This window comes from Bos grunniens, chromosome 22, assembly GCF_055505025.1.
Source record: "Bos grunniens cultivar Pamir isolate PY7600 chromosome 22, Bosgru_T2T1.0, whole genome shotgun sequence".
Classification (NCBI taxonomy): domain Eukaryota; kingdom Metazoa; phylum Chordata; class Mammalia; order Artiodactyla; family Bovidae; genus Bos; species Bos grunniens.
The window spans coordinates 57,209,936-57,237,485 of NC_141186.1; the positions used below are offsets into that span (position 1 = coordinate 57,209,936).

Below are 27,550 nucleotides of genomic sequence, written 5' to 3' on the forward strand. Positions count from 1 at the left end.
GGCAAAGTACTTAACCTTTTAGTCTCAGTGGCCTCATTATAAAACAATTGTGGTTTTACGATTTCTTTGTTTTACAAAGAAATACAGTACTAAGTCTTGCATGTAAGTCTTCTACACACAAATGAGTTCAGTTCTGAGGGCATGTTCAGAAGTCCAATTTGTTTTTAAATCCAACAAAGATGGCCTAGGTACCCGACTAATACAACCAGCTATATAGTACTGCACTATAGTAGGTTTATCACACTTTTCACACAAACAATACACAGAAACAAACACAGAAAATAAAGGCGACATTTTTAACCTTATAGTACAGCACCTTAAGAGTAGGGTACTGCAGTGCAACAGCTGGCCTCCAGGGGCTGGCGTCGAGTGAACAGACAAGAAGAGCTACTGACTGGAGGAGGGAGAGGAGGTGGGAGATGGTAGAGCGGAAGTGTCGTCAGCAACAGGAGACGGAGGGCAACGTCACTCATGCCTGACGGTGACGGAACACACGTTTGCATCTTTGAAGGTTTGCAGTTTGAAGGGTCGTATGCATGGGATTTACTGTAATGTGTGCAAGACACTGAGAACCGCTTGGCACAGAGTAAGCATAGATGTTAGTTTCCTTCTCCCTAGACCACACTTTGAAGGGTATTTCACTTCATTTTAAAAGATTCACTTTGGTATTATTACCATTGGAAAGATCACCTGTGCAGTTGCCTCATGACTTATTTGCTCAAACCTGATATAGCTGCAACTTTTCACATTGCTCTTTATTGCCTGCATATGTATATCTGTAATGTCACTAGAATAATTCTCAAAGAGCTGCCTTATACACGGGGTCAGTGATCAAAGAGTACACATTTTGATGAAATTAACAACACTGAGAAATGTACGGACATCCTTGGTTCTACTAGGTTAGAATTATATAAAAATCCACATATAAATAAAAATAAATGCAATATAACTTTCATCAGCTTTCAAAAGCTCTTGATGTACTGAAAGCTGTTCCCACACCTTTAGAAAAAAATGGACAAACACTAAGGGAAAAAAGGCAGTTAAAAAGTGATTTGTTTTTTAAAAGTGGCTTCTAGAGCATTTCCTGAGATAATCTTCAACATTTTCTATATCTTTAGTAAAATGTTATCTGCTATTCAAAATGAAACTAAGACATGAAGAGTTCCTGAATCATTAGAATTACCTAAACTCAATTTAAATTTTATTTCACCCCACAATAATTACCAAGACAGAAACTTGGCTTACTGTGTTTTAGAAGGATTTTACGTAACAGAAATGACGAGGGCTTTCTGGTTGATTCCAGAGAGACTCAATTAACTGAGAACACTGTACATACCAGTTCATCAACGTTTCACAAGACTACCTTCTGGAAAAAGAAATGGAAAAATGTTTGACTTGACACATCAGCGGCGTCCAACTATCTCAGCATGTCAGGTAGGTAGATATTTTGCAGAACTAACCATTCGGCTTTTCCATCACAGAGCAGACCTCTAGAGCCTGGTCCTTCTTCCGTGGTTTCTCTTCTTTCTGGCTCCTGAGATACCAGTGATCCTACCAAGAACGTTGGTTCTTCCTCAAGGCTCTTCACTCTTCCAACTCTATATACTCTCCCCTCAGCAATCTCATCACAGAAGACTTCAAAGGTCGAGGATATACTGAGATTATTAAATCTCCATCTCCATCCTCATCATCTCTTTTGTGCCTCAGACCTCTATATAAACATCTATTTGATATGTCCATTGCAATAGGCTCCTCAAAATTCAACAGGTCCAAGACTACATCTATCATCTTTTTCCTAGAACTGGTCTCATTCAGTGAGCCTGACTTAGTAAATGGCTCCTACTAATCTACCAGCTGATCATACCCCCCCCCCAAAAAAAGTCATAACTGACTATTCTTACACTCACATGCAATCAATCACCACCTCCTTTTGATTCCATCTGTTAAATTCATTCGGTCACTTCTCTCAACCTTCTCTGCTATCAACCCCGATCCAAATTACTCGCCTCTCTTACACATCTTTCTGATCATTTCCCACCTGCTTTCCCTAAGTCAGCTCTAATTGCCTCTCCAGACAGTTCGGCAACTTTAGCCAGAATGACTTCTTTAAGTTCAAATCAGATTCTGTCACTCCATTATTTAAAATCTATATTGGCTTCTGATTGCCTGGCATCTGAACTGCTTTGAGTAATCCCTGTTTATCTTTGAAGCCTCTCCCCAGTCCTTTTCTCCATTTACAGCTTGCTTTTCCCCATGCAGAGCCTTCGCATGTTATTTCCTCTGTGGTACTTCTCCTTTCTCCTACAGCTAACTCCTTTCTTAAGCTGACTCCTACACTCTCTCTTCCATTATCAGCATAAAAATCACTTCCCCAAACCCTCAGATCAGGTGAAATCCCCGTTATCACTCCAAACAACTCACCACTCTTCGTCCCTTGCAGCACTCTGTCTTAGTTATCACTTGCTCACTGTCTGCCTTTCCCACAACATTTAAATCCAATGGATTCACGATCCCTGCAGCATCCACAAGAAACGCGGACTAAAGACTTGAGATTCAGTGTTGGTTGGTTTTATTAACTTGCTGTGTTATTCCGGGAAGTCTTAACTTCTCTAGGCCTCCTTTGTAAAAGGAGAGGAAGGGGACTTGATCAGAGTTTCTTGAGCATCACAGATGTGAGTCCCTTTTAAGGGAAGAAAAAAATTGGACAGATCTGCGAAGGCTGTGTCTTCAGACTATCCCCAGGTTGAGGAAACTAATGTAAGAAACCATGAAAATGTCCTTGAATTGTGAAACTGGGGCTTTATAAAGACCTTTATTGTTGATGACAACACAGTATTTTTAAATTCTGAAATTCTCAGAGCCCAAGAATATATCTGTGGACCCCCAAGACTCTTTGGATCCAAATTTCAGAAAGAGATGGTCTCTTCTAGGTCTACAGTGAGCTCTTTCTAAGAAAGTAGACGTTTGTTTTCCTGAGTACTTCTCAGTGAGTCAGTCCTGTAGGGCCGTGAGCTCATGAAGCTGCCATTTGGGAGAGAATACGAGGAATTTCAGAGCATCAAAGCACTCTGAAAAACTCTTTCATTTCAAGGGAGACTCTCAGGTACTAATTCTGGCAACAGGGTGAGAAGCCTTCAACCTCGACTCTGTGGTAATGAAAGGCAGATATAAAGCATGTCTCTGGGCTCAGTGAAATAATCTTTTTGATTATACAGAAAAGTGTGTAAGAAAATGAACTAAGAAGTGAGAGAAGAACAATAAAAGGCAAGAAAGCAAACAGCCCAACTAAAAGGGGGCATAGGACTAGAACAGATATTTCTCCAAGGACGGACTGATGGCCCAGTAAGCACATGGCAGCCAGTGCCAGTCTGTACAAAAAAGATCCTGGGATTTGAACGTCTCTTTTATGACATGAGTATTTGTTTCAAAGGCCCTTCCCAAATGTACCTCAGCTGTAGTGTGAGCAGTAACCTCTCACCACCTCTGCAGACTGTGGGTCTGAGACCTTTCTCAGCAGAGCCACAAAAAGCATGATGCCAGCTGCCATCTCACACGCACTGCTGCGGCCCTTGCTCTCTTTTGATTTGGGGTCCTTACTCTTTAAAAAAAAAAAAAAAGCTTGCCAAGTAACTAGAAAGAGAAACATCCTTAGTTTTTCTCAAGGTACTTGGATTTAAACCTCCTAGTGCAGAAAGGTGACATCTATTCATAATAAATGTCCTGGTTCTTTGGGCTTCCCTTCCCTGACTTCTTACTGAATGCCCAGACACCAGGTTCTCGAATTGTCTAAATTATAAACAAAATGCTTGTTTCCTGGCTGAGACCTCATCCGCCAAGATTCTGCTCCGTCTACTGATTTATAGCTGCTTCTAACTCTCTAAGTGCAGAATACTGTAACAGAAGTGGTGACGCTGCCTGTGTTCAGGCAAACAGAACAGCTAAAATAAAATGAATAGCAGTCCAAAGAGGAAGAAGCAAACTGGGTTAAAACACCCCATTTCCTTCTCTTTTACCATGCGACCCTTTTCACTCCTGTTGTATTTCAAATGACAAGATAACCTCTTTCAACACAACGTGCACAGCACATTGGCCACTTTTAAAATAATACGGTGAGGGTGTATATTTTGAAAAAAAAACAAACAAACTTAAAATTGAACAAACTTTTAAGGGGGAAATGAAGATCAATCACCCTCTTCCTTCAAGTTCATGTTTTCACAGGATGGCTGATTCTATATGTTATGCTGCTTACTATCTTGACTCAAAACCCAGGATAACTAAAGCTTTCACTGACCACTCAGTTTTGGGATCTTTGGTTGTCTTGCCCAATATTTCCATTTCTATCCAAGAATCAAACAGCCATTTGTTAAAGTTGGCATTTTTGTGTGTCCCATGGTAAACAGTCTGAATTTCTATCTCAGGAAAAGGGAAGACCAGGGACAATCTGTAGACTTGAAGCACAGTAATGAGAGACAGAGGCATCTTCAAGTCACCAGATCGCTAAAGTCAGAGTCTGCTAACAGTGAAAAATGTCAGCTCCGGCTCTAATTCCTGTCAGAGAGATGACAGCAATCAGTAAGTCCCAAAGTAGCACCAAGTAACATCGGTGCCATCTGGAAAGTGGTATAAAGTATATAAAAGCATGCATTTGAAAAAAACATTCCTACAGTCAATCTTCACACTGAAGTACTTTAGCCGGAGATGTTTCTGTTGCTTTTGTGACAGCTGCAACTCTTCCAACGTATGGAGCACTGAAGTTACAAACTGGCTTGCTGGTTGAGTGGTCTGGAAAAAGTAATATTCTATCTCAGTGGACTGCTGTAAATTTAAATCCATTTCCTCTATTTCTCAGCTCATTTTGGCAGAATGCTTCTAACTAAAAGTGTAATAAACTATATTGTCATACTTCAGGGTTTTTACAACTCCATCTACCATATTTGGGAATAAGGGTGGGGGGAGCAAGAACTCATAAGGAAGTGAAGGGTATTCGGTGACATTTTGTAACCTTTAGCTAGCTGGGGACAACTGAAATCATGTGTTTAAGATGGGAAGCATTACTAATTTGGGATGACTTCTTGTGGCTTTTTTTTTTTTTCTTACACCACCATCACTGAATTTGTTCAGAAATAGATTTCTGCTTTTCTCAAAATCAGTTTTCCTCTGTAATACAAAACGCGATTCCTTTTTATAAAGGCAACGTTCTTGGTACATTGGGGTTGCAAAAGGTCAGACACGACTTAGCAACCAAATAGCCAACAGCCAAACTGACAAAAAAGTGTGACACTAGAATACTAATTAATTTGTAAGTTCTTACAAAAGATAATTTTGTAAAAATCCTAAGGTTTCAGTGAACTGTCCAACTCACCAAGGACAGATTCCTCTTAACAAAAAACCAACACAGCGATCAAATAAAAGAGCAATTAAAATGGTACAGAAAGAAAGCAGCATATTGAAAAGTGACCACCTTGGCATAATTAATACACTTCTGAATAGTCACTGAGGAGACTGAGAAGGGAGAGCACAGGAGACAAAAAGCACCCTCTCTAATGGAAACACTGTGTTTTGTAATTCAACTCTCATTCATTTAATAAGCAGAATCATTATTCTGTATCAAGCACTAGGCTTGATGGTGAGGACATATCAGAGGATAGGATAGAGACCTTGCCTTCAAGAATTAGTAACAAGAGTTAGTTACACTTAGTAACACACTGACATTTTACTAACTGTTAATAAGGGAGAAAAGAGATACAACCAGAAATTTTGACTGGAGGACTTAAAACTTTAAAAATTTCCTTTGTGTCTCTAATTTTAATTATTCCTACAAGTTTCTTTGATGTATAAAGCTATGTGATTGCCCTCTCTCTGAACAGATCAAGGCTATCCCATTCCACAGTGCTTAGAAAATGAAGTAGCGGAAGGGTCCTTAGAGACTCATTTGTCTACCCTACACCAAACTGTCAGCACACAGGAAAACTGAGGCCGGAAGAGGGAAAATGATTGATTACGGTCACGTAGCCACCATATCTATATTTATGAGCTCTTCCCCAAGTAAGTTATAACTTGGAGGTGTCATTACAACTAGCGTTGTTTTTTTTTAAATCTGTTTTAGAAAACAAACTTACAGTTACCAAAGGAGAAAGGCAGAGGAGGGGAGGGATAAGTTAGGAGTCTGGGATTAACAGAGACATGCTACTATAAACAAAATAGATAACCAACAAGGACCGTACTGTACAGCACAGGGAATTGCTCGATATTTTACAATAACCTTTAAAGAAAAGGGTTTCCCTGGTGGCTCAGCTGGTAAAGAGTCCGCCTGCAGTGCAGGAGACCTGGGTTCGATCCCTGGGTTGGGAAGATCCCCTGGAGAAGGGAAAGGCTACCCATTCCAGGATTCTGGCCTGAAGAATCCGTGGACTGTATAGTCCATGGGGTCACAAAGAGTCGGACACGACTGGCGACTTTCACTTCACTTAAGGGAGAAGAATCTGAAAAAGAATATACATACATATATATATATATATATATATCTGAATCATTTTGCTGTATACCTAAAACCAATGGCACACTGACTGTAAATTAACTATATTTCAATTAAAAATAAATGACTACTTCCCTGATGGTCCAGTGGCTAAGACTCTGAGCTTCCAAAGCGGGAAGCAAGGGTTCAGTCCCTGGTAGGGGAACTATGATCCCACATGCTGTGGCGTGGCCAAAAAATTAAATACATAAATAGGAAAAAAGTAATTTAAAAAAATTCTATGCTTATCTGACATGTTTCTCATTTACTCCCTGCCCCCTGGTCTCCACTGGAAAACCAACCTCTAAACTCAGTGGAAGCAATCCTTTCTTGCAGGTTCCGGCCCTTTTTAACGACTTTTCTCAGGCCTCAGCCCTACACTATCTCCTCCCCCACTGATTTGCGCTCCTCACTACATTCCTTGATTTAGCTTTTTGGGAGAGCTGTCCTATTTGTTGCCCCACTCAGCGGGGGTCTAAAATCTCCCCCTTCATCGATATATTACCACCTGTTACCTTCTAAGCTCCCTACACAGTCATCCCGCCCACTCTGAGTGCTTGTGCGCTCACTCGCTCATTCCTGTCTTGAGTCTTTGTGACCCATGGACTGTAGCCTGCCAGGCTCCTCCGTCCATGGGATTCTCCAGGCAAGAATACTGGAGTGGGTTGCCATGCCCTCCCCCAGGGCATCTTCCTGACCCAGGGGATGGAACCTGAGTCTCCTGAGGCTCCTGCATTGCAGGCAGATTCTTTACTGCTGAGCCACCAGGGAAGCCCTCCTCCCACTACACTTCAGCTATAAAATTAAACAATGATCTCCTCCTTGCAGCTGTTAATGGCATTACTCCTTTTCTCATTCTTCTTGACAGTTCGCTGTCATTTTACAATATTTCAGTTGAAAAAAAAAATGTGTGAGCTTGGAAGTCAAAAGAATCTCAGTTGAAATTACACTCCTTTTGGCACTGATAGTATGCCCTCAGGCACATTATTTCACCTGTTTAACTTCACTTTATTCATCTGGGAAATGGGGGTAATTATAATTCCTACCGGTTACACAGTTGTTGTGAGGATGAAACAAGATTATATACGTCAAGTTAGTAACGTAACGCCAGGTGCGTAAGAGGTCCTAAGGCTTGTATTCTTTTCCTCGTCTTAAAATTTGCCTTATTTGGCAGTGATGTGATGATCTTATCTACTCTTGCCGTTTGTTCAGCTTCCCCCTTTAGGCCTGACCTGTGCGCTGTTCTTCACTCTATGTTCCATGCTGTGCTGCCCTATGCTATGTGAAGCATGCTTTACTCTGTGTTCACGACATCCAAGACAACGTGTCTCATTCCAGCCTCCGAAACAAGGCTCAGTCTCGAATCCTCACCTCTCTAGGGCTTTCCTACTGAGATACTCCACCTTCACTTCAAATTCAACAAGCCTAAAATCAACCTCATCTTTTTTCCCCCAAACACAGTTCCTCTCCCACAGTTTTTCCATCTCTCTATACATCACCCCAAAGGTCATTCTTGACCCTTTTCTTTCATTCTCTTTGCTTTTTATTCAGTCACCCAATCTTACATTATCAAAATATCTCTTTCACTTGTCCTTTCCAAATGGAGTGACTGTTGCACCACGTCCCCCTCCCGAATCTTCAAGTTGCCCAGTGTCTCCTAGACAAAGCCCAAGTTCCTTGCTCTGGCCTTCATATCCTGCCAAGCTCAGCCCTTCCCCTCCTACGTGACCCTCCCACTGACTCTAGAGTGCAGTCAGTGTGTCCCTGAAATCCTGAAATCCCCGCCCCACGATGCCCCTCGTGTCTAATATCTCCAGCTCCTTCCTTCTCAAGTGTCCGTATCCACCTTTTCAGGGTGCAGCTCACCTGACTACTCCAGCTCTGTGGATGTGTTTGCTTCTACAAACTTTCACCCATGTTTCCCCCCAAACACACGTCACTCAGCTCTGTGATTTAATTCTTTCATGTGGTCTGTGTTGGCACTGCCCTTGAAATGAGACTGTGAGTAATGAATGGTGTCATTCCCCTTGGTCTAGAACAGGGCTGGATACAGAAAAGTAGCTCGGAAATGCTTGTCAAATAAACAACACATATAATTAGGAACAACAACAAAACCTCCGTACAAATAACTGCCATAGATCTTTACCTGACTGAGCAGCTCTGTTTCAAATACTGCTGCTGCTGCTAAGTCGCTTCAGTCGTGTCCGACTCTGTGCGATCCCATAGACGGCAGCCCACCAGGCTTCCCCGTCCCTGGGATTCTCCAGGCAAGAACACTGGAGTGGGTGTTTCAAGTACTAGAGAAGACTGAAAGGTCATAACAAGTCTGTGAACTAAATATTCCTCATCTCTGAATTATACGGGTCAGAAAGTAGCTGGCTGATACCACACTTTGTATCACCCTTCCAGCTCTTGTTGGTAGACGTAAAAGTAATAGTTAGGCAAGAATGCTAATAGTACTATCCTTAATTAGCAGTAATAAAAGTATAGCTGAATCATTTAATTTTAATTCCATTAGAATTGTAGCACTTGCATAATCCTTGCTAGGAACTGTATTAAGTACTAGGGACACCCAGAAGACAGTCTTTATCCCCAAGAAGCTCCCTTGGTGAAACTAACTAAAAAATCAGCAATCATCTGATACTTGGTACATTCTAGGCATGAACCAATGCTATGAGAGCAACACTAATAGAGCCATCTGGTGTGGCCACGCCCTAACATGGAAGCCACGAGACTGAGGCTGTAGGTTGAGGTTGGCCATGAAGCCTGTAACGCTCCCAGGAATCGGGGTGAAATGCAGACACATGTTTGAGAAGAAAATCTATCTACTTGAAAGATGAAATGGGAATGGTGGATTGAGTCAGAGAGACAATATGCAGTAACTCAGGTGAGGAATAAGGAAAACCTGAACTAAGAAAACATCAATGGAAATTAAAAAGTTGGAAAAACAAATTTATAGTAGCAGCCATCAGTAGTTCACACATAAAGATTTTTTTCCCCTTGCCATGTCGGGGAGCAGAAGTGCACAGAGAACTTATTCTCCTAAGACTCTTACTTGCTGTTGCTATTACTGTTACTGCAAAGTCTGATGGATGAAAGGATGAGAACAGCGACCTCCACATACTGGAGCTGGGAACATTGTAACTTCCACTCATCACTTAGGGTGTAAGTCAAGTCACTTCATCGCATTCCAGCCACCACGCATCCCAGTCGGTTCTTCTTAAAAGGATGTGAACTTGCAGGAAGTGAGTCTACTTTGTGGGACCACTCCCCAGCAGGCACTTTTCCCGAGGAATGTGCAGTAGGGTCTAGGTCTATTACATTTCACCCTTTTCATATAGGTGCACAAAACCAATGTTAATTAACGAATTAACACAATGAAGGAGCCTAACACCATTCCTGAACAGAGCTATTACAAAGATATTGAGTAGTTGTAGACATTCTTTGAACATACGTTCTATCACATGGATGAGCACTAAATTTCCTCATGTGGAAAAGATGAAAACCAAAGACAGTGACGACAGTAACATCTTAAAGATATATGATCTGTAAAAAATTTTTCTAAGCCCTGTATTTATTTGATCTTACTTGATCCTCATAATCAATATCTTAACAGATAAGGAAACCGAGGCTCAGAGATTTTAACAGATCGCCAACTAATAGAAAAGAAGAGACTACAGCCTAGGTGACCCTGATGTTCAAGTCAACCTTCAGATGTTCCTGGAAGCAGGAGTTCTGTTTAGAATTACATACTTAGGGTTTTTCCAAAGTATGACTGGGGGTCAGGGCTGGTAAAAAGTGGAGTATTAAACATCTCTATAGTTATAGGAAAAATCCCTTTCTCTGTATATAATTATTATACTACTTCCTGAATAATATGCCTTATATTTTCAGTGAAAGCAACCAAAAGCATTTTGTGGTTTATGATTCATGCTAGATTTCTCTGGATGCTCAAAATGGATTGCTAAAAAAAAAAAAAAAATTAGGTCTTGTCAATTGTACTGATATATCAGTGGTTATTTCTGTACACAAAAGTGTTCTCAATTTTATGACGCTATCTGGAAGAAGTTCAACAACACATTGTTAATACTCTATTGCTACAAAATAATTTTAAAGCTCCATGGGAATTTAGATTTGCACAAGTTATTAGGATGTGACCTTTCCCTTAGATTTCTTATTTTAGGATCAACTTAACATGGTATTTCCCCAGTGGGAACTGTTGTACTTCCTTCGCAGATAAGAAAAATAGCAATCACAAATTATAGTGAGTAAACTTAGGGAAACATATATTTCTGTGATGCAGATGAAACTGAAGTCATAAAAGGTGGCCACACGACTTATTCCTTGGGTTTGAAAGGAAAGCCAACTGGCTTGCTAACAAAAGAACACAAGTCATACCATTTTGGTATTTCCCTGAAATTTATGCCTAATTGTTTCTTGTCCCAGCTACCAAGTCTTATGACTTTTAAAGATTATTAAAGATGCTTACGTCACTAAATTTCCTATGTCCTGTCTACTGAGAGTATAAAAGGTTAAAAATATCAAACTTTTAATAATTTAAATGATTTCAGATCACAAGATCTGGACTGAAGGACAAGGAGTTCGTAAGTGTAAAGAAAGAAAAGTCAAAACAACAACTAGAATAATACAGAGAGATCACAGATGCTTCACTTCATGGTCCATGGAATAGCGATGGCTCCAGTGGTGAAGCTCTTCCCATGTTAAGCTGATCCTATATGGCAGAATTTATGCACGGTATTGGGAGTAGCCAACGAATCAAGCAAGCTACAGCCAGGACAGCACAGCTCATTACTGGCATTTCTAAAATGGCAAACAAAATCCTGGAAGGAGAGATTAGGAAGACGTGTACATTTTTCCTAACTGGTCTAACTAGGTGCCAAAAATCAGTAATTTTACACACTGTTAGTTCATGAAAACACTAAAATTATGAGATTATAAAAAGATCAAAAACTTTTTTTCTCTTACAAGAATGAAAGCACAGTTATAAATGAAAATCAAGTCATCGCCAAAAGTAATTTTTTGTATTCTCTCCTATCAGACCTTTGTACGGTAAGTTTTATTAAAATTACTACTTGAGGTCAAAATTGCTTTATTGAAATTATTACTCACGAGTCTCAAATAGTCAAACCCCTCACCTTACCATGAATTCTTCAGTTTAATAAACTGTGAACATTACAGAAGTTTTTCTTTCAGGCTTAATTTTTTGCAGTTAATCCTCTACATTTCATAGCAGTGACTCACATTTTTTAGGTAAAGATAGTACTCATTGTGATCAATTTATATGTTTTTCCAGAAGATGTTACAGAGTTTAGACACAGTTAGGTTTTAAAATACTGTTTTTGAATGAAAAGATAACTTAGAAATCATTTATCATAATTTCCTAATTTCACAGACATCGAGGGTCAGGGATAGTGTATTTTCTTTCTCAAATTCTATATAAACATACAAAAATGTGTGTATATTTATTAAGAACAGGAAAGCAACTTGTAGAAATTAGTTTCAATAACGATGTTGATTATAGATAACCTTTTTCTTTAAATGATCTTTATTGTTGTTCTTATGTAGCTTATTTGATAGTAAAATGTATAGTACACTGGATTGTAGTTAAAAAGCTGTAACCTCTATTTCACATCATTAACTGTTACACTTAACCCCCAAATGAGAGTTTAGAATAAACAGGGAAGACTGCTACTGCTACTGCTAAGTCGCTTCAGTCGTGTCCGACTCTGTGCAACCCCATAGACGGCAGCCCACCGGGCTCCCCGTCCCTGGGATTCTCCAGGCAAGAACACTGGAGTGGGTTGCCATTTCCTTCTCCAATGCATGAAAGTGAAAGACAATCACCAATAATCTTTTTCTATTCATTGTAATACATTTTAAACATATAATTTTGTATCTTAAAATTTTCTCTTATCATTATATCTTTATCCTAAAATTACTATTCCCTTCAAATATTCATTGGAAAAGACCCTGATGCTGGGAGGGATTGGGGGCAGGAGGAGAAGGGGACGACAGAGGATGAGATGGCTGGATGGCATCACTGACTCGGACGTGAGTCTCAGTGAACTCCGGGAGTTGGTGATGGACAGGGAGGCCTGGCGTGCTGTGATTCATGGGGTCGCAAAGAGTTGGACACGACCGAGCCACTGATCTGATCTGATCTGATCAAATATTCAAACTACCAATTTAAAATATTTGATTGAAATAAATCCTTTAAAAAGCATTTGTATCTGTCTGTCTGGAAGTGCTACTTAGTTAAACCTGCATTTTCAAAAGCCATCATTCCTTTATAACAACCAGCAACATGCAGACTTAAAGGCCATGGGGACCTCCAGCACAGGCTTTACATCTGATTTAAATCTGGCATAGCTCCAGGAAATAATCTGCAACTTCATTGCAACCAAGTTGGTTTTTCCTAACCCAGAACAAAACCAACACCTCCTGACACAACCCTGAAACTACCCCAAAGCCCATATTATTCTAATATCTAAACAACCAGTGAAACTCTTCACTCTCCAACCTCATTCTGCTGTCATACACACACACACACACACGCACACACACGCACACACACCCAGAGCTAAACAATAATAGATTCAAATGAACAGAAATCATTTAAACACATGCTCTGGAAATATGCTTTTGTTCAGTTTGTTGCTAATATATTCTCAGAGCAATGTGAAATGTCATAAAAACGAATAATGCAGGAGTAAATACAGTTGCTCAAAGCCTTAAACATAGAACTCCTCTTAAAGCAATTAATCTGAAGAAAATGACTTTTTTGAAAAGTGAAGTATGTGCATGAAGATATTCACTGTATGTAACTGAGTAAGAATCAACAGTAACTGTGTAACAATTAGAAAATTAGAAGCCACCTAAAAACTGGCTTACTAAATTCTGTGATATCACTAAGATGAACTACCGTGTTGTCATTATGACATCTGAAAGCCAGGTAAAAAGGGAGAAAGATACGTAATCTAACAGGGAAAGAAGCAGAAATACGACATAAACCATAACTGTTAGTGATTTAAAAACATACATAGGTCAGCTAGAACTGCAACAAACTAAGCAGAAGTTAGAATAGTAGTTTCTTAGTTTAGTATAGTGTGATTACCGGTGGTCTTTTTCTTGTAAAAGATATTTCACAGCTTTTCAGTAACAAAAACATCTTGAAAGAATTTAATGTGACATGAGACAAACCCAATGGCCCAAATTCAAGAGCCAGAGTCATTTTATCTGTCCTAGTTCCTAATCTTATTGCTATTCGTACCACCTCCCCACCTGGAAGGTTTCAGAACCCTATCTCTGTTCCAGTCCTGCAGCTCTGAGTGCATACCTAGCAGCATAGCTGAGCAGAAAGTGTATTTACAGAGGGCAGGCCTGAACCCTGCATGTGAGCACATACAGAAAACGATAAAGATCGTGGGGTCCTATTAGTAATTTACAGGACTGCGATTTGCTCTGGCCGGTACACCTCTAATTGAATTCCTCAGCCATAAAATCACTGGGACCAAACGAGTTCAGATATCTTTTATCTAAACCCTTTTTTCTCCCTTACCATCAGTTAACATAATTCTTATGGGGCTTTTCTTCTTTTTATAGATTCATTTGTCTTAGTTATAAATTAACCCAAAAGCAACTCTCCTGACTACCCAGCGCTCCTGTTTCCTGTGTGCCGGGCTCCTTTCTACTTGCACCACTTAGGATACGGGGCCATTTAAACTTCTGGTTGGTAAGTGATGTCCAGGAAACCATCTCTAGATTTTTAAAAAAGATTCCTCAGAAGGAGAAACACCCCCAGTCAGAGATTCTGCTCAAAGCTGGGCACTCTAGAAAGAAGGGGAATGGAACTGCTAAAGACTTCTACTTATTTTTTCACTTTTTAAAGTGCTGGTAAAACATACACTTACATAAAAAATGTACCATTTTAACCATTTAAAAATGTACAGTTCTGTGGCATTAAGTGCATTCACACTGCTCTGCATCCATCACTACCATCCAAAACTTTTTCATCTTCCCAGACTGAAACTGAGTTCCCTTTAAACACTAAACTCCCATTCCCATTCCTCCCAGCTCCTGGTCACCAGCCTACTTGCCATCTCTATGAATCTGACTATTCTAGATGACACTTCGGTTTCTTCTTGTTTCTCTTAAAGTTTCTGAACTAGTGCAGTTTACCAAATTGGTTGAACACACAAGAGAGCTGATGACAAAAAAACCTTCAGGGAAGAACTAATACTTAGTATTTTTGTTTTTCAAGCCTAAATGCTCATTTTCAGAAGCCAGAGTACATGTCTGCCCCTTACTTGGTCTTTCAGGAGTTCAGTCTTTTGATTTTAAAGTGGCTTTGGGTTTTTGTTTTTTTTGTTTTGTTTTGTTTTCAAACTGATTTTCAAAGCAAACAATGCAGCTATCGACTTCCTTTAAGAATCAAAGTTCCCTTATTATTCCTTGTATTCACAGAACTCCCAGAAATTTTACCTGAAAACAGCATGAGCTTCTCTTCTCTTCACCATTCAAATATAAGGCTCCTAATTCTACAGGCTTGTTCACATGCTGTCTTGCATCAAGAAGAACGGTGGACCAAGAGATCATTAATGAGATGTAGACTTAGTCTGAACACTGAAGTCACACCCTGACCATCGCCAGCTAAAATTTTCGCTAAGAGGTGGTTTCTGAGGACGCAGCGCCTTGTGGGTGTTCTCCCCCACTCACAGGTGTTCTAGGGGCTGGAAGCAACTGGTTGGAGAACTACCTGAGGAGGAAGCCTGTGGAACTGAAGAACTATGTGGGGAGGAAGGCTGTGGAGCCTAAGGAAGCGCTGTGCACACACAGGATTAAGAAAGAGCTCAAGGTGTAATCCTTGATGAGAAGAGTGTTCTAAAGTTGGCCAACAAACAGAAACTCCCTCTGAAAACCAGTGAGAATCTAATAAGAATGGTTACTGAGGGACTCCAATGTAACTTCGAAAGAACGTCTTATCTTGAAATAATTTCAGGTTGACAGAAAGGTTGCAAAGATACAGTTCCCATGTCACTTGTGCTGGGCTTCCTACTGTGAACATTTTACAACGGCAGCCCAACAAGGAAAACTAATAAACGAACTGGCACGAGAATGTAAACAGGTTTATTCGGATTTCACCAGTTTTTCCATTCAGGCCCTTTCTCAGTTCCAGGGCCCAGTCCAGGATCCCACATTGTGCTCTGTAGCTGCTTCTCCTTATTTCCTCAGTTTCTCACTCTTTTTTCTTCTTCTTTTTTTTAAGAGGTATACTTGACATACAGTGAAGTGCACACACTGAACGATCAGTACCTCAATCCTTCCTTGTCTTTCATGCCCTGGACACTGTTGAAGAACGCTGGTGAGGTACTTCGTGGGATGTCTATTTAGATTTGCCCAACATTTTCTCAGATTCAACTACTGTTATGAATTTTGGGGAAGAATTCTGAGGACCTGATGGGCCCTTTTCAATATGTCTTATTACTGTGGATATAAACCTGTTGACCTGGATTACTTGGTTAAAGTGGGCTCTGCCAGGATTCTCCCCCATAAAGTAACTACTTTTCTTTTTGTAATTAATAAATATTTGGAGGGAGACACTTTGAGGTTCTGTGTCCATATTCTGCTCCTCCTGACACTCATCTTCTGAGTACTGGTCAGTGGCCCTGCCGGGAGCAGTCACTGCTGCTGGGGTTCTCTGAAGGCAATTTTCCATCTCCCTCATCCCTTTCACGTTTACTAATTTAAATTCTTCTGTACAGAAAAGTACTTCTCCTTCCATTTACTTATTCATTCAGTCATTCATTTATTTTGTTTTGTGCCTTACTCATTCAGTCGTGTCTGACTCTTTGCAACCCCACAGACTGTAGCCCGCCAGGCTTCTCTGTCCATGGGATTCTCCTGGCAAGAATACTGGAGTGGGTTGCCATTTCCTCCTCCAGGGGAATCTTCCCAATCCAGGGATCAAACTTGTGTGTCCTGCATTAGCAGGTGGATTCTTCACCATCTCAGCCACCAGAGAAGCCCTTTATATCAGTATAGAATCGTGTGTGTGTGGATATGTATATACATAGACACACATACATACATGATTGTATATAGATGGGGGTTGTAATCCAAAGCTGTAGTTTTTAAAAATTTTATTGTTCAAATTATTCCAGCCTTGGTCACAGGGAGTTGGAATTATTTGAATAATAAAATAAATAACTGTAGCACTGGATTTTATTTTTTTTATTTATTATTTTTTTTAAAACCTTCCTGTAGCCATTTGAAGCACTGGATTTTAATACCCCATATAGAATATATATACCTGGGCACTGGATAAATTAAGCTACTTTCTCCTCTGTAACCTGGCATCATGGCTGCAAGACTTACAGGGAATCAGGCAAGATATTTTTATTTTTCTCTCAATTTAACTACTAACACAGGAATCTAATATAATGTACTTGAGACTTATTTTCTAAGGATCTGAGTTATTTTCTCAACTTCTAGGTCACTTTCCTATCTTTGTTTTGTCTTAGACAAGTAAGTTACTGTGGCCTCTGTTCACTGACTGGTAGATTATACAGTAGAAAGTATTCTCATAGTCAAAATAAAAGCTCTCTAAGAAATTTTGCAATAAAATACTATGAAGCATTCACAGTTTTTTTTTTAAAGATTCTTTTAAAAACAAATTTAGTACAATAAATTCTGAGTTTACCTACTGTTCAGGAATGACACTTGTTTATGGAAACGTCCCTCTTGTATGTCTCTGGCTTAGAGTTGTACGTTGTGGCTTCTTTCAAACCTGAACAACTGAAAAGAAAGAAGATTTTTAATATACACACATATTCAAAATTCTTAGACAAACTCATCTGTCAAAATGGATAAGCAGAAGTACATGTATTTCCTCTGTTGGATTTCATCTTGAATGTTTGCTTTCCCTGAGCTTAAAACACTTTGTGTTCTCTAGAAGCAAACAACAGACTGACTCATAAATCATGGAGAATCTTCCTGAAAAGACAAGTCTGTCACTGATCATGAGTCAAGGTCCTTTGTCTCACCCATCTTTTATGCAGAATTAATAATCGCACCTATGTTGCCATGCAGACTTAAGAAAAACTAGATCTTAAAAGGATTACTAACCTCAAAAGATAGGTGATTGATAAAAGTTATACACAGCAAAGATGACATTTATGAAAATACAAGCTTGTTCTAGAGGGCACATGCCTGCTAACCTAAAGTAAAAGTGTCACAACCATTTAGAGACAAGAGATGTCACACATTTCATGTGGAGCCTTTAAAAAAAATTTTTTTTAGACTTTTTATTTTATTTGTGAGTTTAGCCAATTAGTAATGTTGTGACAGTTTCAGGTGGACACCAAAGGGATTCAGCCTTATACATACATGTATCCATTCTCCCCCAAACTCCCTTCCCAGTCAGTCAGATTTATAAAGGAAGACGCAGAGAGAAGATTATTGAGTAATCATGCCAAAGGTCTAAGAATGTGTATCCTTGGCTCTTACAAAGGACTCAGGGATCCGAGAATAGCCATGTGTCCATAAAGACAAAACAGCACCCAGTGCCAAAGCCTTATCATCAGGGCCTTCAAAGTCCCAACAGCCAGACCCAACATTCTGCCCAGTCTAACCTCCTCCAAATTCTCATTTCTCTTTTCTTTTTTTTAAATTCTGCACCCTTCCATCTGGAATTTGCAGAAACTAATCTATTACTAATTTGTGAATGGCACAAACGTGTTGTCATTGCTGTTTAGTTGCTCAGTCATGTCTCTTTGCGGCCCCATAGACTGCAGAACGCCAGTCCTCCCTGGCCCTCACCATCTCCCAAGTCTGCCCAAGTTCATGTTCGTTGCATTGGTGATGCCTTCCAGTCATCTCATCCTCAGATGCCCTCTTCTCCTTCTGCCCTCAATCTTTCCCAGGGGAGGGAATAGCAAACCACCCCAGTATACTTGCTGTGAGAACCTCATGAACTGTATAAAAGGCATAAACATAGTGGATCGTGAATATAAAATGTTTTCCCATTTTGCTATTTCTGCATTAAAAGAATATAAACTGCAGCCAGTGTAGTTTGTTTGATTATTTGTTTGTTTCCCCAGCATTGGTTAGTACTTCTGTTTGGAAATTGAAAACCTCCTAATGTGAACTCAGTATCAACGGTTAAGGTAACTATTTTGTGTTCAGCATGGGGCACAGACAGAGCTAACTTGCCTGTTTTAGACCAGCATGCTTTTTGCTTTCTGACTGTTGATCTGTATTGTAACAATGTAGTCTGCATGTGAAACACTCTCTCATCTGTTAGTAAAAAATGAAAGGAGTCCCCACATCAAAACTGTTCATAACATATAATACACATAATACGTGAGAAACAGCTTATCTACAATGGATTACCACTTAGAAAAATTTGAATAAAATCTCTATCTGAAAAAGTAAAGAATGTTTACTCCAGGCTAAGATTAAATCATATTAGCTTTTCTTGACACTCAACCTGAAATAAATATGAATTCATTAAAAAAAAATTAATAGGAAGAAAGTTAAGCTCTCTGGAAACTGCTACATATTCCTACCTTGTGGCCCTAAGAGTTGGACCAGACAGAAAACTGGGCCAGTTTCTGTGACTTTCAGAAAGTCTAACTTTTTCTCAAGCCCCTTCCCTTTGGTAAACTCAGTAATCCACTCTCTTGTATCCATTTAGAAGTGCACTGTGCCATAGAAGGTATAGTTTCCAGACATAAAATGTAATAATCGGGCAGAAACAAGATCTGTTCTGGGAGCCGTATATACCAAGGGGTATAGTCCTTTCATGTTCCCCGTCTGATCAGTTAAATGCAGACGGTGTAGAGTCATTCATTCATAAATCTCTCTCCTTATCGATGTAAGCCAGAGAACGAGGCTGCAAACAGAGCAGACGAGCCCCTCCCACTTCAACAGAACCCACACTAGACAGGGTCTGTTCACGTCTACGCATCCACCTTTCTGTTATCTGAGACAGGCTTTCTATCAGAATCTAAGTAGACGATAATTCAACTTACTCTACTCTGTCTGAAATGGTAAAAGTTGACTTAAGAAACAGGAAAATAATTAAAAAGGGAAACAACTGAAAACTTATCAAAGAATTACTTCCCCAAGAAGCTCTGGGCCTTGATAACTTTATAGATAATTTTTTTCAAGTGTTCAAGGCAGAAATGTTTTTTGCTACAAACATTGTTTCTGAGTAGAAAGAAAAAGAGTGACCAAATTAATTTTCAACACCTAACAAGAACAAAAATACCAACTTCACTTATTAATATTGACGCTAATGTACAAATAAAATGCTAATGAACAAATGCCAATAGAACAGTAAAAGAATAAAATACCATAATAAAGTTGTATTTATCTCAGAAAGACAAAGAAGATTTAATATTGGAAAACCTATTAGAATAATGTGTTCCAGTACTGGGTCAAACTTTAAAAGAAACCACATGACTATCTCAAAAACCACCAGAAAAATACCCAGTAAAATTCAACATTCATTCTTGAAAATATTTTCTTAGAGATCTAAGAAACTTTAAAAACAAGAATATTAATCTCAAAGTTACAGCCAACATCATCTTATTTGTGAAAGATTACAGCAGCATCTCCCCAAATATGCATTCTATGGATAACTAGATTCCTCAAGATTTTCCAGTGGAAAAGCTTCCACCAGAAATGAATCTGCACATATTGTTCCTATTTGGAGATTAATAAAGTACATTAACATCGCATATGTTCTGTAAGCTCCACGATCAGGAAAAAACCCAACAGTATCAACAATAACAATCTGCTTAGCTATTTAGCTCACTAGTTTTCAAATGTATTTGAACATTTTTCTCACTTTCCATTATTTCACTCAACCCACTTCAGTGTGGCTTTGGCACCCACCTTTCTACTGAAACTCAAGCAAAAGTGACAAGGGGGCTCCTTCTTAATAAATCCATTAGGCTTTTCTTGGTTTTCATTCTATTTGCACAATGGTGTGCTGTTAAGTGAAAGTCGCTAAGTCATGTCTGACTCTTTGCAACCCCATGGACTATATAGCCTGCCAGGCTCCTCTGTCCATGGCATTCTCCAGGCCAGAATACTGGAGCAGTTGCCGTTCCCTTCTCCAGGGGATCCTCTCAACCCAGGGATTGAACCTGGGTCTCCTGCACTGCAGGCAGATTCTTTACTGAGTCACCAGACATTCAAGGAGGCTCAACTCAAAACCACAGGAGACCCTTCTCACCTCCCTTTCCTTTGACTTTTTCATGTCCTATGCTTTCCAAAGCATCTCCTTCAGCAAAAGTCCTCCTAACTCAACATGTCCTCCGCCCCCAGCCCAGTAATGTCACAATCTCTCCTTCCTCTCTGTCCCAGCTCTTTAGAACTGTGGCAACTTAAATCTCCTCCAACTTTTCACGTCCAGCCCCTTTCTACTCATTCTCCAATACCTGACAAAAATGCAGGAACTGACCTAGTAAAATCAACTATTCTAAGGGACAGGGGAAAGAAAAGAAAAAGAAAGAAAGTGAAGTTGCTCAGTCGTGTCCGACTCTCTGGGGCCCCATGGACTGCAGCCCACCAGGCTCCTCTGTCAATGGGATTTCCCAGGCAAGAATACTGGAGTGGGTTGCCATTTCCTTCTCCAAGGTGCTCTCAAATGAAAAGTCTCTTTGGTGCACTGAGGGAAGGCGAAAGTGTATGAATGCTTCCAAATGACTAATTTCTATCCCATTGAGTTAAATACCTGGTCTACCACTGACCTCCCTGCCCCCAAATTGGTGACTGATTCCATGAAAATCCAGAGTCAAGATGAGCCAATCATACCCTTCCCTAGATTTTTATAACATTCCCATTCAAAACTGGCTATTAAATTGATGTCTATAGCCTGAGGTGACAAAATAAAGTGACTTTATTTGAATGAAGAGGAATTTAAGAGAAAGGGAAAAATGGAAATAAAGAATCTCCTAAGAACGGTCGGTTTTCAGTGACAGTGGAGTTACTGAATATAAAGATTTGGTGATCTACTTTACTTTGTCACAAGTAATTATAAGTACTTTCAAGTTGCTTCCTGCTAACACATAAACCAATTGGCAGGGAACCAGAACAACTGAAAAGCTTGGACCTAATCCTTGGGTACATCTGAATACGGTTCCACTTCTGTGGATGGAATTGTTAGGTATGGAACGGTGCTGGGTCGTGTGGGGTGTAGTTATCTCATTCTCCGGCAAGTTAAATACTGGGAAATTAGACTCTTGTTAGTGTGTGCAAGTCAAGGTGTCTGGGTTCAGGCTGCCTGAGTTCAGATCTTAGTTGTATCACCTGGCAGGTTATTTTTACCTCCTTGTGTTTGTTTCGTCTGCAAAATACAGATAATAGTGTATACCTTTAACAGGTTGCTGGACGACTAAAATGAGACAATGCATGTAATATGCCTAAAATAGAGCCTGATAAAGAATCAGGGCTCAGTAAGTATTAACTATTACTATCAATTGCTGGGTTATTTTTCTGATGCCTGAGATAGTTAAGGAAGAGTCCTTTAGAAGGATGAGTAAATGACAGTTTAGCTGAGGATATAAACTGTGGACTGAAGTGGAGACTGAACTGGAAGGAAGCAGTATCTAAACATGAAATCCTATGGTTACATTTATAAACCCATCTTTAAGTTATCCCAGTGAACAAAACGATTACTCCAAAAAGTCATGATACCTATTCAGGATTAGGAAGGAGAATGAAACTGTAGATTTGAAATGAAAAGCAATAGGGACTTCCTGGTGGTCCACTGGCTAAGACTCTGTGTTCTCAATGCAGGGGGCCTGAGTTTGATCCCTGGTCAGGGAACTAGGTCCCTGATGCTGCAACAAGAGCTTTCACGCCCCAACAAACATCAGAGATCCTGCAAGCCACAACTAAGACCGCCACAGTCAAACAAATAAAGAAAACTAAATATTAAGAAAAAAAAAGACTTCCAAACTTAAAAGCAACAATTATTTGTTGAGCATCTGACATTTGTTAGCAGTGTTCTAGGCACTGGGGATAAACAATGAACAAAACAGAGAAATATTCCAGCTCTTGTGTAACAGTGTAAATCAAGATGTAATAAAAAAATTAGATGGTGCTAAAGGATCCCATGATATATCTGATACATGTACCATGTGGAAAAATGAGGAACTCAACTTGTTCAAGACAATTAGCTATTTCAGTAAGCTACAGTGGTTTACTAGGAATTATGACTTAAGATCTGTTGATCCCCTTCTCCAAATCTGAGGATTAGTGATTCACTCATTTTTTAAAAAATCAATCAAAATCCATTTCTAAGTGATAATCAATTTTATTTCAAATATGAAGGAGCAATATAAGCATGCTGCTTATGTTACATTCAGAGTAAAAAATCCTGAATGTACTCATGGTGACTATAGTTGTTAACACTGTATTATATAATCAAAATTTGCTAAGAGCATAGAACTTACATGCTTTCTCCAAAAAAGAAAAAAAATGAATAAATAAAGGAGAGAGAGGTATTTGTGAGGTGATGGATGTTAATTAACAAATGGAGGGAAACCTTTCACAATACATAAGTATTTCAAATCACCAGAATGTACATTTTAAATTTATGTCAATTTATGTCAGTTATGTCAATTATACCACAATAAAGGAAAAAAAAAATACCTATGTCCTTATTTGATTAGTAGATTAAAAATACATTGCTTTTCCATACTGTATTTAAGAGACTGGACCAAAAACAGAGATACTAGAAACTGGGAAACGAGAAAAGGAAGAGGGCCATCAGATGAGAGAGCAGAAAAAGAAGGAGAAAAAGGGACAGAATATGGAAAACACCAGAATGTTAAAAAAAGGGGGGGGGGTGGGGAGTAAGAACAGAGTTAGAGTAAGAATGGTGCAGTGGTAAAGAACCCACCTGCCAACGCAGGAGGCGTGGGTTTGAGCCCTGAGTCAGGAAGAGCCCCTGGAGGAGGAATGCCGACCCACTGCAGTATTCTTACCTGGGAAATCTCCTGGACAGAGGAGCCTGTCGGCCTACTGTCCACGGGGTCACAAAAACGGTCGGACACAACTGAGCAACTAAGCAATAACAAAAAAAAAAGAGCAGGCATTGAGGGGCAGGGGGAGGCAGGAGAGGCCCAGAAAGCAGAGCCAGAGGAAATGGCTTTTCCCATTTCAGCTCAGCTGCTCTCTGTGGACACAGACTTAGAAAGGACCAGCACTGGTATCTTAAATATTGTGTGGAAATTAAGAAGCCTCCACAATTACTGAGCCAAAAAGTGTTCACACTGGTAATTACAAAAGGACGTTGTTGCCTTCAGGCAGGAGATGGCAGGAGACGTGGGTTCGATCCCTGGGTTGGGAAGATTCCCAGGAGGAGGAAATGGCAATCCACTCCAGTATTCTTGCTTGGGAAATCCCATGGACAGAGGAGCCTGGCGGGCTAAAGTCCGTGGGGCCTCAAACAGTCAGACAGGACTGAGCTCTGAGCATGCATGCATCACTCCTACAGAAGTCTAATTCTCCGGATCCTCCCAAGTACAATCAATCTATGATTATTTGAGCTGCTCAAATGTTGACAGTAAGAGTTTGAGACTTGTCATAACTAAGTGAAATAAGCTGAATAATAAAAGTTATTTCAGCTTTCACCCACACCAAAATGGAATCCCAAAGGCATTCCCCACATGGGTAGCCGTGCCTGGTCTTGTCTGGCCTTTGCGTTACATCACAGGAGTGGGGACTAACGATTTATGTAACTTACTTCTGCAGAAATCTGCGTTGCCCGTACAAGTGTCACATGGAAGAGGAACTCCACGAATAGTAAAATTGGAAATAAATGACAGCTGAGAAGGCATTCGAGAACAGTACTTTCTTTAAAAAGAACTGTGGAACTCACTGCGCAGGTATGTTTAAAAATCAAATTTGCAGGCAAATTTAGGGAAATATAATTACAAGCGATGATGAGAATGGCAGTAGACACTGCTGTTCCGATATGGTCAAATAAGAAAGAGAAACGTAATCTGCAAAAATGCTGCACTCACTAGCTGTATACCTGAAACTTACACCATACTGTCAATCCACTACTCTTCAACTTAAAGAAAGAGAAGAACTCTGTTCTTCTAAGTTACTGTTACAGAACAGGGAATCACCTTAACATTGCAAGGGACTTTATAAGGTTCATGATTCATTTCTCCTATCAAATAAGGCCTCTTAACAGACAGCCATTCAGATTCTGCCTAAGTATCTCTACTGACAAAAGCACACACTTGGCACTCACACGACAGCCTTCCCCACCTCTGGACAACTGCAGTTGTGGGATTTTTTCCTTTACACTGAACTTACGTATGCCCCCCTTTAATTTTTAGCAATCCTTTGACAATCTATGACCTAGGAGCTCCACAGGGAAAGGAGCAACCTGCCTTGCCCACTGTTCATCGAGAGCCAGCGTGACGCATGGCACAGGGTAAAGTGCCATAAAAATGAGCCATAAAACTGCTGACACGGCTGACTGCCCGGCAAGACCCAGTCCCTAAGTCCAGTCCATCTGTCCTTTAGGGCAGTGGAGTTCTAAGTCGGGATGAAGGCATTTTTCTTTTTCATCTGTTGTGGATACTTTTACAAAATGCAAAAAAGCATGTGCCTGAATGTCATGACAATATAGACCTTTTTCCCCCCATTCATGATGTTTTTCATTTATTTTTTAAATTTGACATGTAGTTGATTCACAATGTTGTGTTAGTTTCCGGGGTACAACAAAGTGATTAATTATATATACACATATATTCTTTTTCAGATTCTTTTCCACCATAGGTCACTACAAGATACTGACTACGGTTCCCTGTGCTATATGGTAGGTTCTTGTTGATGATTTATTTTATATATAGTAGTGCCTCCATGCTCAGTCGCTCAGTCAAGTCCGACCCTTTCTGACCCCATGGACTGTAGCCCACCGGGCTCCTCTGTTCATGGGATTTTTACAGGCAAGAATCCTGGAGTGAGTTGCCAGTTCCTACTGCAAAATACACAGTAAATGTATCTACTAGTCTCAAAGTCCTAATTTATCTCCCCCTTCCCTTTTGGTAAGTGTAAGCTTGTTTTCTACTATAAACGTCTGTAAATGCTTATCCTCATATCTGAGCTTACCTTTTACCAAGTCGGAAACCAACAATGAGCAGAGCAGCATCAGAGCAGGGGCCGTCTCCAGAAGCTGCTTCACAACGGCCCTCTCCTTTTGTCTCTTTCTGTTCTGACAGGCCCTCCTCTGTCCAGATTTTGCGATAGCCTCCTAGCTGCTTGCCCTGCACACTACTGCCAAATAAACCTTCTGATTAAATCATCTCACTCTTCCCCCCAAGACCTGGAATCCCAACCTTCCTTACAAGATAAAGCCCACACTCCTTTGCCTACACCCCAGAACCTTTCTCATCCTATCTGAAATCTACACCCAAACCCATTTCTCACTCCTCGCACAGACACACGACCCACTTCCGCCAGGATGATCTCTGCAGAATGACCTCCCAAGCCTGTGCTTATTCACTAGTCCAGGCTTCGTTTTCTTGCCCTGGAAATTCTTTCCCCTTCCTCTTATGCCATCTCAAGCCCTGAACTTTTTTGCTTCTGCGTAAAATTCACATACATAAAATTAACTACTCTAAAGTGTGCAGTTCAATAATATTTAGGACATTCTTAAAGTCGTGTAACTGTCACCTCTATCAAGTTCTAAAACAGCTTAATCTCCTCAAAAGGAAATCTTGCACCATCAAGCAGTCACTCCCCTGGCCCCCGCTGCCTCCAAGCCCTGGCAACAAATAATTTGCTATCTATCTCTATGAATCTGCCTAGTCTGAGTATTTCATATTAATGAAATTGTATTTTGATTCCTTTTTCTTTTCTGGTATATTTAAAAGTCATTTTCCATTTTTCCAAAATTAATTTTTATTGGAGTACAGTTGCTTTACAATGTTGTGCTCATTTCTACTTCACAGCAGAGTGAATCAGCCACATGTCTACATATAAGCCCTCTTTTGGATTTTTCTTAAGGTTATCCTGTCAAGTCCTCAATTTTTCACATATAATCCAATACCCATCTGCTCTACAGGCTTTTCATGGGTTTGCCCTCCACTCCACGCTGGTCTTGCCATCTCTGAATCAGGCTTTTCACAGGTTTGCCCTCCACTCCACGCTGGTCTTGCCATCTCTGAATCAGGCTTTTCACGGGTTTGCCCTCCACTCCACGCTGGTCTTGCCATCTCTGAATTTTTGCAGCACCTGTTTTCTGCTTTCTCTAGTCCTTCCCCACACACCGATTCGAACTTTTGGTTAACTGCGTCAGTGTTGCCCCTTTTCAATTCACGTAGCTTATAAACTCTTAGTTCTAGGAGCTTTGCTGTCTCCCTTTGTGCCTAGAGCCCACTGAACCTGTACGTAACTCACTGTGTCCGGCTGTGCGTGAATGAGGCACAAGTGAAGGACGCTCAAGTCTGGATCATCAGTGAGACCCGGCTCCAGGCCCAGGTCAGCTCTTATCCTTCCTTCTGTCGTGGCCTCCTGCCTGCCCTGTGCTTCTCCCTCAGTGTCACAGGTATAGGTATGGGACACCTCTTTGCCCTGGTAGGAGATGAACAGGTGTGGCTGCAGGAGAATGATGGCAGGTTGCCCAGGGGTGGAGAGGGTGTAAGTTCCTTGCACTGATCTCTTGCTAAGAGACTCCTACCTTCATTCTTCAGGCACACATGAAGCCCTAAGGAGAAAAGTGGGCGTGCAGAGATATCACAGGGCCACACTAAAAAAAAAAAAAAAAGTTCGCCTGTTTGCTTTGCTTTTATATGTAAATCAGTTCCTTTGCCTGGTATTTTGATTTGAAGTAGCTCATAAACGTGTATCTACCTTGTAAAAGGAGATTAACTGTTAAACAATTATGGTGATAATACTTGTGATTCACATATGAAATAGCTGAGCATATAATTATTTTATACATTATAAACAAATGAATAGGCCGAGACTATGTAGTGTTTT

The 27,550-nt window shown here is 40.2% G+C and overlaps 1 protein-coding gene and 1 long non-coding RNA gene across 21 annotated transcripts in view; one reads left to right on the forward strand and one right to left on the reverse strand.

Moving 5' to 3' along the window:
* The window catches only part of PPARG (peroxisome proliferator activated receptor gamma), a 171,039-nt gene that overhangs the window by 130,432 nt on the left and 13,057 nt on the right, over positions 1-27,550 (reverse strand). For 9 of the 20 annotated variants that reach the window (XR_015151874.1, XM_086368716.1, XM_086368715.1 and 6 more), the window contains exon 2: positions 17,235-17,329. The gene's annotated coding sequence lies outside the window, so the exon portion shown is untranslated. Of the gene's footprint in view, positions 1-316; positions 455-4,664; positions 4,783-17,234; positions 17,330-27,248; positions 27,318-27,550 lie in introns of those variants that run through there. The other 11 variants (XM_086368712.1, XM_086368703.1, XM_086368707.1 and 8 more) reach the window with 6 other exon arrangements.
* On the forward strand, positions 448-16,132 carry LOC147348707 (uncharacterized). The gene is made up of 4 exons (XR_015151877.1): positions 448-586; positions 1,304-1,434; positions 14,138-14,267; positions 14,999-16,132. It is a non-coding gene; the product is annotated as an uncharacterized LOC147348707 (long non-coding RNA).